Below are 13,738 nucleotides of genomic sequence, written 5' to 3' on the forward strand. Positions count from 1 at the left end.
TGCGCCTGTGTCCCATAAGTAAAGAGCCGGCTGGCTCATTTCTTAAAGGGTGGTGTAACCCACAAAGTGCACTACTCTCCAGCAAAAATAAAATAATATTTTCTGTGTTTGTGTGCGCTTTAGCCGCACTTATATATATCAATATAACATAAATGGAGGACCAAACTTTCTCCGATAAAAATAAAATAGGGAAAGATCAAGAACCTCTTCCTCCTAGTGCTGTTGCTGCTGCTGGGAGTTGTTCATCATCCCAGAGAGGAAGTAGGAACATCACTACTTTTACTAAACAATTGACCCTCCAACAGTCCCTAGCGATGAGGATGAAGTACGACAGCAGTCATCCTGAAGCAAAACGTACAACTGAGGCCTTGACTGCTATGTTGGTGTTAGACGTGCGTCCGGTATCCGACATTAGTGCAGTGGGATTTAGACAATTGATGGAGGTAGTGTGTCCTCGGTTCCAAATCCCGTCTAGATTCCACCTGCATCCTCAAAGCAGCAGCGACAAGCGTGCGTCTGTCTGTTAAAGGGTGGTGACACCCTCAAAGTGTGCTACACAAACAATTAAAATATTGTTCTTTTTTTTTTGGTCTTTGTGAAATGTGTGGGCTGTAGCCACACCTGCATCCTTAAAGCAGCAGCGACAAGCGTGCGTCTGTCTGTTAAAGGGTGGTGACACCCTCAAAGTGTGCTACACAAACAATTAAAATATTGTTCTTTTTTCTGTCTTTGTGAATTGTGTGGGCTGTAGCCGCACCTGCATCCTTAAAGCAGCAGCGACAAGCGTGCGTCTGTCTGTTAAAGGGTGGTGACACCCTCAAAGTGTGCTACACAAACAATTAAAATATTGTTCTTTTTTCTGTCTTTGTGAATTGTGTGGGCTGTAGCCGCACCTGCATCCTTAAAGCAGCAGCGACAAGCGTGCGTCTGTCTGTTAAAGGGTGATGACACCTCAAAGTGTTCTACACAAACAATTAAAATATTGTTCTTTTTTTTTCCGGTCTTTGTGAAATGTGTGGGCTGTAGCCGCACCTGCATCCTTAAAGCAGCAGCGACAAGCGTGCGTCTGTCTGTTAAAGGGTGGTGACACCTCAAAGTGTTCTACACAAACAATTAAAATATTCTTCTTCTTTTTTCTGTCTTTGTGAATTGTGTGGGCTGTAGCCGCACTTGCATCCTCAAAGCAGCAGCGACAAGCGTGCGTCTGTCTGTTAAAGGGTGGTGTAACCCTCAAAGTGTGCTCCACAAACAATAAAAATATTCTTTTTTTTTTTCTGTCTTTGTGAATTGTGTGGGCTGTAGCCGCACTTGAATCCTCAAAGCAGCAGCGACAAGCGTGCGTCTGTCTGTTAAAGGATTACATCGGTGACAGCATCCAAGTAGGCATGTCAGACAGTCCGTACCTGTACTGGCAGGAAAAAGAAGCAATTTGGAGGTCCCTGTACAAACTGGCTCTATTTTACCTGAGTTGCCCCCCCTCCAGTGTGTACTCCGAAAGAGTGTTTAGTGCAGCCGGGAACCTTGTCAGCGAAAGGCGTAGGAGGTTGCTTCCACAAAATGTGGAGAAGATGATGTTCATAAAATGAATTATCAACTCTTCCAGGGAGACCAGCCTCCAGAACGTACAGAGGGACCTGTGGTTCCAGCAGGGACGAATTAATACTCTGTGAGGATGAGGATGTACACACTGAAGAGGGTGAGGAATCGGTGGATGAGGAGGATGAGGATGACATCTTGCCTCCGTAGAGCCAGTTTGTGCAGGGACACATTAATTGCCAGCTTGTTTTGTGGGGGCCCAAACGAACCAATCATTTCAGCCACAGTTGTGTGGCAGACCCTGGCGCTGAAATGATTGATTTGTTAAAGTGTGCATGTCCTGTTTATACAACATAAGGGTGGGTGGGAGGGCCCAAGGACAATTCCATCTTGCACTTCTTTTTTTTCTTTGCATTATGTACAGTTTGGGGCCTAGTTTTTCTAACTGCCATCCTGTCTGCCACTGCAGTGTCACTCCTAGATGGGTCACGTGTTTGTGCCGCCCACTCGTGTCGCTTAGCATAGTCATCCAGCTACCTCGGTGCAACCTTTTGGACATGAAAACACTATTGTGAGGTGTGAGGTGTTCAGAATAGACTGGAAATGAGTGGAAATTAAGGTTATTGAGGTTAATAATAGCATAGGAGCAGAGAAACCAACAAATTCTGTGATTTTAGCTGTTTTTATGCTTTTTTTAAAAAAAATACAGATCCAAAACACAAAACCCAGAACCCAAAACACGGAAGGGTGGTTTTGGCAAAACCAATCCAGATCCAAAACACGAAGAAAGATCCAGATCCAAAACCAAAACACAAAACACGAAAAGTGGCCGGTGCACACCCCTAATATTAACTAGTTTGTCAGTTACTTGCACTCTATTGTTCCAGCGATCTGTCAATTTACATTTATTGAGCCTTTGATGATCACTGCTACCTGTATATTGCCTGTACGGCACCACTAGAACTATGGGGTCTATTTATTAAGCTGTGTTAGGAGATAAAGTGAACAGTGATAAAGTACCAGCCAATTAGCTCCTAACTGCCATGTCACAGGCTGTGTTTGAAAAATGGCAGTTAGGAGCTGATTGGCTGGTACTTTATCACCGTTCACTTTATCTCCTAACAAAGCTTAGTAAATAATAGACCACTATATGAGATGATTGGACTCGGACAGGGACTGCACACGGTCTCCCTCCACTCTATATATGCCCCTGAGTGAGCAGCTCTATAAAATCAGAGGAGTGCAGGACTTAGGGGCCTATTCATCAACACTAAAATAACGTTTTAAAGGACATTATTCCTTAATAACCGTTATTTTAGTATTCATGAAGATACTTAACGCAGGAGATATCACTGATATCTCCTGGTTAAGTCCCTCTGCGTTAATATCCACACTCCCCATACATTAGTACATTAGTATGGGGATATGGAAATTATGCTCTTCATCAAATTCCAAAAATTATGTCTTTTCGGAATTTGATGGAATTACTATCCGCCACTTACATGTTTTCAGCTGGGCAGGTCCCACGTCATCTCCCTCCATCGCTCTGGTCCCTCCTCTGGCTCTGGTGGCTGTGCTGACACTGTGTTCTCCCAACAGAACTCAATAAAGTTTAGAAAAAAAACTTTTTTTCTAAACTGTATGGTGTTCTGCCGGGAGAACACGTGTTAGCATAGCAGATGGAGCCGGAGGCTGCTGCGTGGGCAGGTAAGTCGGGACCGGGGAAAGGTGAGTGGAGGGGGGAGGGACACACAAAATTACCACAACTGTAGGTAGTGCTGCGCATGCGCTGGTTTTTCAGATGTAACAGCGCATGCACAACACTGATTACAGCTGCGATAAGTTAGAGCAGGCAGGGATAATTATCTATTTCCTGAAAAGCTGTGATCGCAAAAATGACAGCTTTTCTAAATAGATAGTTATGGGGAAGAGGAATGATGAATTCCTCCGGTAATTAGGTAGAACTCCATGCGAGTTCTAAACCTAATTACCTCCAGAGAAAGTTTTGGTATGATGAAAAGGCCCCTATATGACTAGACGTGTGCCATAGTGCCCCACTCACCCCAGCACGGCAATGTAAATAACATAGGGCTCTATTCATAAAGATTGTGAGTGAACCACGATACAAATTAATGACATACAATGACGTGATACAGATACATGATTCACTATGGGGCAGATTCAATTTGCCACGGGTTGTGTCTCGTGGTGTCCTGGGTGCAGTGTGCGGAGCCATGGGTGTAGCTTCAGTGGGTGCAGGGGTTGCTGTTGCCATGGGGCCCAGAGGCTTAAGGGGCCCACCTCCGGTGCCCGGCTCCGCTGCGCCCAGGTCATATAGTTGGCAACCAAGTTTTTGGAAATGACTCCTAAGCAATTGGGTTCGGTCTGTTACCCAGCCTGAAAAGGGGGATTTGCAAGCATTCATATAGGTGAGTCTCTGTCTTTCCATCTGCACCACTCCCATTTCATACTTACAGGCAATCTACTGATTATGAGCTGGGGACACAGTAATGTGACATAATATGAACTGGGGGTACTGAAATGTGACATAATATGAACTGAGGGCACTACAATGTGGCATAATTTGAACAAGGGGCATTGTGTGGCATAATGTGGAATGTTGGCATTACAATGTGGCATATTGTAAACAGGAGGCACTACAATGTGGCTCATATGAACTGGGGCACTGTGTTGTATGATGAGAACTAGGCATTACTATGGGGCATAAAATAAACCACCGAAAGGTGTCTTTCTAAAAGCATTGGGGTGAGGGCTCCTTGAATATGTTTCTACGGGGCCCACAAAGTCCTGGATTCACCCCTGCCTGGAGCTATTCAATGAAAAACCCCAGTGGCCCCTCTGGAGGGTGTGGGCAGAAATGAGCATCTCACGGATTGATCGTGGATCTCTGATAAAGTAGCTCCTGGCAGTTAACCAGGAAGAACAGACAACGGGATGCACGAATGTGGCCTCTCTGCTCTTCATATCCAGTTGAACCATGATTACAATTAATGATGAACACCCTTACACTGGTCTATTCCATGGAACAATGTATGTAAGGAAATGTACAGTATTAAATACAGTAGCACTTATTACACATAAAAAGTATAGACACAATAGTTACAGAAAAACAAAAGTAAAAAAATACAACCATTGCTCCAAGAAGACACTTAAAATGTACAGTAAGCTACAGTATGCTAAGAATATGCGATATGTCACCCGGTCAGCGGTGAGCAGTAACTGCTGCTGCTGCTCCTCCTGAGACATCCGAGTGAATATTGCACCTGCATGGATTACTATTATAATGAGAGATGAGTATAACGGATTTAGGGCTGAATACATCAACACCTCCCACGGCTCGTGCATGCAAATCCTGGAAGTTCCCACTCTGCAAAGGACAGCTGTTACCGAGACATCTGTCCTGTGCTTAAATCTACTGGCCTATGGGTTCACTGGTAACATTATTCAATCGTTTGTTTTCTTTTATCACTGTAGTGATTTAGGAAACCAGATGCATATGATTTGTTTGCATATTCCTAGCATAGTTTACATGATAAGATTTTGCTAGGAGCACTGGCTGTATTTCTTGACTTTTGTTTTTATGTAACGATTATGTTTATACTTTTTATGTCTAAAAACTGCTGTTGTTTTTAGTACTGCGCGGGTCTGGGATTTTCATAGATTCCTATTGATTGGATTAGTATTATTACAGAGAGTTTGGGGCGAGGTCTATATATGTCTTCTGGCTGTATGGCTTACCCCACCCTTTTTTAGGGAGTCAGTGGAACCCCAATATGCCTTTACACACGGACGGCAACAGAAATTTTGGGGCCCGGTACACTGAGGCCTCTGGGGCCCCCCTTCACAGAGAATAATATTGCCTCCTTGTTATCTATCGCCCCAAGTGAAGTTTCAGACTCCAACTCACCCAGTTGCTGGCAGCAATGCCACGGGTGTGCGTAGGTATGGGCAGCTCAGCAGTGCACGTGGAATCGTGTCAGAAAAAGTGGGTGTGGCCTCGTACCAATGGGGTGTGGCCTCGTGGGTGGGGCGGGGCCACATCCCAAACCCCGGTTTTAGTCTCTCCGGGGTTCCCAGGGGTGCGGGCTGCCCCCGGAGACCAGTGTACTTGTAGTGCCGTAATTCTACAGTGCAGCACCCGGCTCCTGTCACTGAGGGAGAGTCTGCACTTTGGTGTCACCCCTCGGTGGGTGACATCCGGGTGCGTCCCACACCCCCTGTACCCCTCTTGTGACGCCACTGGCTGTATGCAATGTCAGGCGACCTGAAAGTCTGAACGTCTAGCATTCAGACCTATAGGGTCGCCGAGGTGCGGTGCCCGCACTGAACAGCGTTCACTGAACGTCATTCAGTGAAGGAGCCCGACCTCCTATCCCTGAACATGCCGAACCTGACGAGCGTTGTCAGTGTGACGGGCATGTTCAGTAGGGAAACAATCGGGAAGCCAACAGACGGAATCCCGACCGCCAGCTTCCCAACTGTCTAATCCCGGCAAGGGAGAAAATGACAGGCGTCGAAATCCCGACTCGCCCGGGGGGGAGGTTAGGGTTATGCCCCCCCCCCGAGGGACTTAGGTTTAGGCGGTGGGGAAGGGGGGGTTAGGTTTAGGCACTTAGAGGGGGGATTAGGGTTACGCACTTGGGGGGGAGGTTAGGGTTGGGCACCCCTAAGGGAGGGTTAGGGTTAGGGTGTGGAATCAGGTTAGGAAATACTTACCTTGGACGATGGCGATCAGGATTTTCACTGCTGCCGGGCAGCCGCTGTCGGCCGGGGTAAATCATGCGGCCGGCAGTAAATCATACTGAACCTGTTCAGTAGACAGTCGGGATGACAAGGACCCAGCGTGCATGTGCATTGCTGGTCCTTGCCAGCTATCCATTACCCGACTTTGTGAACAATGCGACCAAAACCTCCTGGTAGAGAAGGACCCCCCGCATGTGACATCATTACGCAGAGGGCTTGCAGGAACGAGACCCTACCACAAGGCTCTCGTCGCAAGCCAGACAGCTTTTGCGAGTGGCCAGGTAATGGTCACCCACAGCTGAGCGAGCGGCCTGGAGGCCTGCTCCAAAAAAAAAGAAAACCGCCCTGATTCAGAACGAGCGCTCTGAAAGAGCGTCCAGCTCTGAATCAGGGACAGTGTTCCATGGAAATGTCTTTATTCTCTTTGTATTTTGCTTAGAAACAAGAAGGCAGTATAATATCCATTCACAGAGCGCCTATCCCCAGATACCACCAGATACAGAGGCCAGCCTGTGTAATAAGGCATCACTGAGGCCCCATCAATGCACACATCAGTCTTACTATATAAATGAGCATTTAGTTTCCCTAGCACTGGAGTGTAACACATAGGTGTAGGGAATAGAGAGCCCTTTATATACCATTCCGTTATTTGTCACTGACGGATTCATCATGGAATGTTTCACAGGCTATAGCATGGAACCTGTTTATGTAGTGATCTAGCGATGTGCCAACATTATAAACAATCGCCAACATTATAAGCAAGCCTTGCCATTACCTATGCTGCTTTCTGTACAGCGTTGAAGGTTAGGAAGCTGTAATACTCATGCATATTAGTATTATCAATTGCACTCTCAGATCACCTCAATCGGCTCATTGAGAACATTAGTTGAGAGTTGAATCACATTTAAACTCCCAATATATCATTGATGCTGACGGCGACAGTTCAGTCCTGGCCAGCCCACAGAAGGGAAGGAAATACACACATGTATCAGTGGGTAAAGTTCTAAACAATATATAGGAAACGGGTTGGGTATGGAATCCCGGCTGTCGGGATGCCGCTGGTCAGAATATGACAGCCAGAATACCGACACCCATAGGAAGGAACATAAGTATATTCCTAATGCCTACCCTAAACTCCCCCCCTAGTGCCTAAGCCCTAACCTCCTCCTCCCCATACCCTAAACATAACACCCCCTTCCCAGTGCCTAAACCTAACCTCCCCCCTTTTGCCTAAACCTAATCTCCCCCTCCCCGCACCCTAATGCTAACACTCCCTCCACTGTGCCTAACCCTGACCCTCCCCCTAGTACCTAACCCTAACCCCGCAACTTAACCCTCCCTCCCCGGTGCCTAACCCTATACCCCCCCCCCAGTGCCTAAGCCTAACCTCCCCCTCCCCTAAACCTAACACCCCCTCCCCTGTGCCTAAACCATACTTGCCTACCTTTCAGAATCTAGGAAGTGGGCAGAATGCGGAAGAAATGCCTACCCTTCCGGGGGTGCGGGGGGTTACCCGAAAAATCGGGAACATCCCGCGAAAACCGGGAGGGTAGGCATGTATGGCCTAAACCTAACCTCCCCCCTAGTGCCTAAACCTAACCTCCCCCTCCCCGCACCCTAATCCTAAAACTTCCTCCCCGGTGCCTAACCCTAACCCTCCCCCTAGTACCTAACCCTAACCCCGCAACCTAATCCTAACCTCCCCCTAACACCTCAATACTTACCTTCGGGATACCAGTGGTCGGGATTTCGGCGCTGGTATTCAGACTGTCGGCATCCCACATGCCCGGATTCTGACCACATCCCATTGGAAACATTAACTTGACCACGTTTCCTAAACTGCCAGGATAACATGGCTGCTGGGCAGCTTCCCTAACGCACATCTCCTGCAGTCCTGCGGAGTCGGTCCTCTCTGTGACACAATCCACATGCATTGGTTACTATTGAAAAATATTTCCAAGAACAAATGTTGAAAACCCATCATCTCAGGAAATCCGGGACAACTCGCAGCTCTGTCATTTTGTTTTTATCATTACTGTGCTTAAGCAGAGTCTCAGTATGAACACGCGAGGCAGGGATGAAGCTATAATCCTATATTCCTACATGTACTATGACAGTGTTTTCCAAACCTGACCCTCATTGCTCTCTCACAGTCCAGACATTAGGGCATACTTGCCAACTCTCCATGATTGTCGGGGAGACTCCCTGAAATAGTAGCAATCTCCCTGTCTCCCTGAAGAGTCTACCAATCTCCCTGATTGCACCTTACCCCCATTATGAAGCTGTTATATAAAAAAACTCCCCAGAGATATATACATTCAAATGGGATCATTTGTATAATGTCCCTGCATAGGTTGTTATTAGGCACAATGATCCCAATAGCTACAAGTATTTTCTGAAAAGTATCAGTGTTTTTATCAGCAAGTAGGTCTTACTGACTGCTTTGGGGCTCATTTACATTTGGATTTAGGCAAGCATGCATTGGGATATCCCTGCTTTAGCACAGGTGGACAGGTGGGTAAATCAAACCAACTGAGGTAATGTTTGACCCCACCTGTGCCGTTCATGCCTACCCCCCCAATTCGGCTGGGAGCCTCCTAAATATCGGGTGCTGCTCCCGGCTCCCCGGGAAAGCCCCCCCCCCCCCGCAGTAACAAGAGAAACCCCCTCAGTGGGGGGTGACACGATTCCTGCCCCGTCCACAAATGCCGGATAAGTTGTCCGTCCTGCCCCTTTGTGCCGGCCACGCCCCCCTGCTATGCCGGACTGGCTGCTCCCTCTCGGAAGGGGCAGCCAGAATGTCGCCACCCCTGACCTGTGCTCATGCATGGATGTGCTTAGTTCATGGACTGACTGTGAGTGGGCGATGAGGACTATGGCGTACAGAGCAGTATACACTAGGGGTGTGCACCGGCCACTTTTCGTGTTTTGTGTTTTGGTTTTGGATCTGGATCTTTCTTCGTGTTTTGGATCTGGATTGGTTTTGCCAAAACCACCCTTCCGTGTTTTGGGTTCTGGGTTTTGTGTTTTGGATCTGTATTTTTTTTTAAAAAAGCATAAAAACTGCTAAAATCACAGAATTTGTTGGTTTCTCTGCTCCTATGCTATTATTAACCTCAATAACCTTAATTTCCACTCATTTCCAGTCTATTCTGAACACCTCACACCTCACAATAGTGTTTTTATGTCCAAAAGGTTGCACCGAGGTAGCTGGATGACTATGCTAAGCGACACGAGTGGGCGGCACAAACACGTGACCCATCTAGGCGTGAAACTGCAGTGGCAGACAGGATGGCAGTTAGAAAAACTAGGCCCCAAACTGTACATAATGCAAAGAAAAAAAAGAAGTGCAAGATGGAATTGTCCTTGGGCCCTCCCACCCACCCTTATGTTGTATAAACAGGACATGCACACTTTAACAAATCAATCATTTCAGCGCCAGGGTCTGCCACACAACTGTGGCTGAAATTATTGGTTCGTTTGGGCCCCCACAAAACAAGCTGGCAATTAATGTGTCCCTGCACAAACTGGCTCTACGGAGGCAAGATGTCATCCTCATCCTCCTCATCCACCGATTCCTCACCCTCTTCAGTGTGTACATCCTCATCCTCACAAAGTATTAACTCGTCCCCACTTGAATCCACCACCACAGGTCCCTCTGTACCTTCTGGAGGCTGGTCTCCCTGGAAGAGCTGATAATTCATTTTGATGAACATCATCTTCTCCACATTCTGTGGAAGCAACCTCCTACGCCTTTCGCTGACAAGGTTCCCGGCTGCACTAAACACTCTTTCGGAGTACACACTGGAGGGGGGGCAACTCAGGTAAAATAGAGCCAGCTTGTACAGGGGCCTCCAAATTGCCTCTTTTTCCTGCCAGTACAGGTATGGACTGTCTGACATGCCTACTTGGATGCTGTCACCGATGTAATCCTCCACCATTCTGTCAATGGTGACAGTATCATATGCAGTGACAGTAGACATGTCAGAAATTGTTGCCAGGTCCTTCAGTCCAGACCAGATGTCCAAACTTGGTCCTGCCTGCCCTGCATCACCGCCAGCGGGTTGCTTAGGATACCTAAGTTTTTTCCTAGCAGCCCCAGTTGCGGGAGAAAATGAAGAAGGAGCCGTTGACGTGTCACGTTCCGCTTCAGCTGACAGTGTGTTCACCAGCAGGTCTTTGCACCTCTGCAGGCTTGTGTCGGCCGGAAAGAGAGATACCACATAGGCTTTAAACCTAGGATCAAGCACGGTGGCCAAAATGTAGTGGTCTGATTTCAACAGATTGACCACCCTGGAATCCTGGCAAAGCGAATGAAGGGCTTCATCCACAAGTCCCACATGCCGAGCGGAATCGCTCCGTCTTAGCTCCTCCTTCACTTTCTCCAGCTGCTTCTGCAAAAGCCTGATGAGGGGAATGACCTGACTCAAGCTGGCTGTGTCTGAACTGACTTCACGTGTGGCAAGTTCGAAGGGCTGGAGAACCTTGCACAACACGGAAATCATTCTCCACTGCGCTTGAGTCAGGTGCATACCCCCTCCTTTGCCTATGTCATAGGTGGATGTATAGGCTTGTATGGCCTTTTGCTGCTCCTCCATCCTCTGAAGCATATAGAGGGTTGAGTTCCACCGCGTCACAACCTCTTGCTTCAGGTGATGGCGGGGCAGGTTCAAGAGTGTTTGCTGGCGCTCCAGTCTTCGGCACGCAGTCGCTGAATGGCGAAAGTGGCCAGAAATTTTTCGGGCCACCCAAAGCGTCTCCTGCACGCCCCTGTCACTTTTCAGAAAATTCTGCACCACCAAGTTTATTGTGTGAGCAAAACATGGGACGTGCTGGAATTTGCCCAGATGTAATGCCCGCACAATATTGGTGGCGTTGTCAGATATCACAAATCCCCAGGAGAGTCTAAGTGGGGTAAGCCACTGGGCGATGATTTCCCTCAGTTTCTCTAAGAGGTTGTCGGCGGTGTGCCTCTTACTGAAACCGGTGATACACAGCGTAGCCTGCCTTGTAACGAGCTGGCGTTTCTGAGATGCTGCTACTGGTGACGCTGCTGCTGTTGCTGCGTAAGGTGATACATCTACCCAGTGGGCTGTCACAGTCATATAGTCCTTAGTCTGCCCTGTTCCACTTGTCCACATGTCCGTGGTTAAGTGGACATTGTGTACAACGGCATTTTTCAGGACACTGAGGACACTTTTTCTGACGTTTCTGTACAGTCTCGGTATCGCCTGCCTAGTGAAGTGAAATCTAGACGGGATTTGGAACCGGGGACACACTACCTCCATCAATTGTCTAAATCCCACTGCACTAATGGCGGATACCGGACGCACGTCTAACACCAACATAGCAGTCAAGGCCTCAGTTATACGTTTTGCTTCAGGATGACTGCTGTCGTACTTCATCCTCCTCGCTAAGGACTGTTGGAGGGTCAATTGTTTAGTAAAAGTAGTGGTGTTCCTACTTCCTCTCTGGGATGATGAACGACTCCCAGCAGCAGCAACAGCAGCAGCGGCAGCAGTAGGCGTAGCAATGCAGGATCCTCCAGAGGAATCCCGGATAGGAGAGTCAGTCATGCCAGTGACATGGCCTGCAGGACTACTTCCGATCCTGACTAAGGAGGAAATTGACGAGGAGGGAGTTGACGGTGTGGTTTGCAGGCGCTTGGATACAACAGGACAACGGGATTTAGGTGTCCCTGGACTGCTTACGGTCTTAGCCAAAGTTTCTGAACTTGACAGTAACTTTTTATGAACGCGCTGCAGGTGCCGTATAAGGGAGGATGTTCCTAGGTGGTTGACGTCCCTACCCCTACTTATTTCACCTTTACATATGGTACATATGGCAAGACAGTTGTTGTCCGGATTTGGATAGAAATATTGCCAGACCAAAGAGGTGGAATGTTTGGTCTTCTGCCCAGGCATGACCGTGATGGGCTTTTTCATCCCACGGACAACAACTGTCTCCCCCGGAGCCTGATTTAAACAAACCACATCACCATCAGAATCCTCCTCGCCAACTTCCTCCTCAGCGCCAGCTACACCAGTATCCTCATCCTGTTGTACTTCAACAGTGACATCTTCAATTTGCATATCAGCAAGTGGACTGTGGGTGCTCCTTTCAGCACTTGCAGGGGGCGTGCAAATGGTGGAAAGAGCCACCTCTTCCCGTCCAGTGCTGGGAAGGTCAGGCATCGCAACCACCACCACACTTAGACTCTCCTTGGGGATTTGTGATATCTTCTTAGAAAGCACAGTTCTTCGCTGTGCTTTTGCCAGCTTAGCTCTTTTGATTTTTTTAGTGGGAGGAGGGCTTCCATCGTCATGTGAAGCTGAACCACTAGTCATGAACATACTAGGGATCGACCTTAGCCGTTCCTTGCCACTCCGTGTCGTAAATGGCATATTGGCAAGTTTACGTTTCCCTTCAGCTGATTTAAATGTCTTTTTCAAGGTCATTTTCCTGAACTTTGCCATTTGGGATTGTATGTGCCCTCTACTATGACATTGGGCATCGGCCTTGGCAGACGACGTTGATGGCATGTTATCGTCTATGTCATGACTAGTGGCAGCAGCTTCAGCACTAGGAGGAAGTGGTTCTTGATCTTTCTCTATTTTATTTTTATCGGAGAAAGTTTGGTCCTCCATTTATGTTATATCGATTTGATATATACGTGCGGCTAAACACAGAAAATAATTTTTTTTTTGGTTTGGACTGGAGTGTACTTTCGGGGGTTACAGCACCCTTAACGGTCAAGCCAGCCGACCCTTTACTTATGACACAGGCGCACGCTTGGCACTACTTTGTTGATGCACGTGCGGCTACTGCGCACACAATTCACAAACACAGAAAATATTTTTTTTTTTGGTTTGGACTGGAGTGTACTTTCGGGGGTTACAGCACCCTTAACGGTCAAGCCAGCCGGCCCTTTACTTATGACACAGGCGCACGCTTGGCACTACTTTGTTGATGCACGTGCGGCTACTGCGCACACAATTCACAAACACAGAAAATAATTTTTTTTTTGGTTTGGACTGGAGTGTACTTTCGGGGGTTACAGCACCCTTAACAGTCAAGCCAGCCGGCCCTTTATTTATGACAAAGGGGCACGCTTGGCACTACTTTGTTGATGCACGTGCGGCTAATGCGCACACAATTCACAAACACAGAAAATAATATTTTTTTTGGTTTGGACAGGAGTGTACTTTCGGGGGTTACAGCACCCTTAACGGTCAAGCCAGCCGGCCCTTTACTTATGACACAGGCGCACGCTTGGCACTACTTTGTTGATGCACGTGCGGCTACTGCGCACACAATTCACAAACACAGAAAATAATTTTTTTTTGGTTTGGACTGGAGTGTACTTTCGGGGGTTACAGCACCCTTTAACGGTCAAGCCAGCCAGCCCTTTACTTATGACACAGGCGCACGCTTGGCA

This window comes from Taudactylus pleione, unplaced genomic scaffold, assembly GCF_031769625.1.
Source record: "Taudactylus pleione unplaced genomic scaffold, aTauple2 ptg000638l, whole genome shotgun sequence".
NCBI lineage: Eukaryota > Metazoa > Chordata > Amphibia > Anura > Myobatrachidae > Taudactylus > Taudactylus pleione.